General features: G+C 39.6%; 1 non-coding gene across 1 annotated transcript; it reads left to right on the forward strand.

The window, feature by feature from the left end:
- The first annotated feature begins 395 nt into the window (after positions 1-395).
- Positions 396-499, forward strand: LOC117094094. Its single transcript, XR_004441419.1, has one exon. It is a non-coding gene; the product is annotated as a small nucleolar RNA U13 (small nucleolar RNA).
- Positions 500-1,250: the final 751 nt, after the last annotated feature.

Genomic DNA, 1,250 nt, shown 5'->3' on the forward strand with positions numbered 1-1,250 from the left:
CTAATGGCTAACTACTTTACTGTATTTCACTATTGTCTGTGTTATTAAGGTTATTTCCTTCTAGTGTATCTCTGTGGTAGAAATACTTTATAATGACAAGCCGCTGAACATCTCTCCCTAATTCTGTGTTTAGTGATGCCAGATTGGTAGCTTGAAATTGCCCATGGTGAGAGTATTTATACCTTGGAAATCAGCAAATGTAACAGGACTTGATTGTTTTGTTGATTGTCTACACTTAACCAAGTGACTCCAATTCCAACCTGGCATCCTACATTCTAACCGCATCACAGTGCTTTCCATAGCCTTGACTTTCAGTATGCCTTTACACCTCTATCCTCTAACTTTTGCCATGCTGTTACCTTCTGTTGAAATCAAGCATCTTTTAAGATTTTCAGATTATTTTGTAATTCATAAGCGTGATGACTGGGTATTCACGTGCATATGTGAGATGTGCCACCCTGGAACCTTGTTACGATGTCAGCACATTATGGGTCTGACATGAAAAAAAATTATCCTGAAATACCACCTTCTTCATGAGGCTGTCTCTGATTTCATTCAGTTGGAATATATGCAATGATAAAAAAAAAAGGGGATCTATTATTATATTATATTATGTATGTCTACTGCTAATCCTATATGAATATTTTAACACAATTTTTTCTTATTTATTTATTTATTTATTTTTAGAGACAGGGTCTCCCTCCATCACCCAGGCTGGAGTGCAGTGGAAAGATCATAGCTCACTGCAACATCGAACTCCTGGGCTCAAGCTATCCTCCCACGTCTGCCTCCCAGGTGGCTGGGACCACACGTGTGCACCACCACACCTGGCTAATTTTTAAAATTTGCGTAGAGCCAGGTGTGGTGGCTCACACCTGCAATCCCAGCCTCCCAAAGTGCTGGGATTACAGGCGTGAGCTACCTTACCCAGCCACAGTTGTTAGTGTGTATAATCATAGCTGCCATTTATTAGACAGAATTGGACAAATAAAGAGACCTGGAAGGTATAGTGATAGTCATCTTTTACAGAAATACAAATATGGCTTCAAAGAGATTAAGTAACTTGCCTGATGTCACAAGGCTATTCACAGGTAAAGGGAATGGGAGATGGCTTATCTTGAATGCCTTTGGCATAAATGTGTATTCACATATAAGGAAGTAGCTATTCAGTGATCTTCTTCCTAACCTGGTTTTGGAAAGGAGCCCTTCGGAAGTGTCCTTAGACCAAAGAGTGCGACTTAATTATAAAA

The sequence above is a fragment of the Trachypithecus francoisi genome, unplaced genomic scaffold (genome assembly GCF_009764315.1).
Source record: "Trachypithecus francoisi isolate TF-2019V2 unplaced genomic scaffold, Tfra_2.0 Lachesis_group12, whole genome shotgun sequence".
Classification (NCBI taxonomy): Eukaryota; Metazoa; Chordata; class Mammalia; order Primates; family Cercopithecidae; genus Trachypithecus; species Trachypithecus francoisi.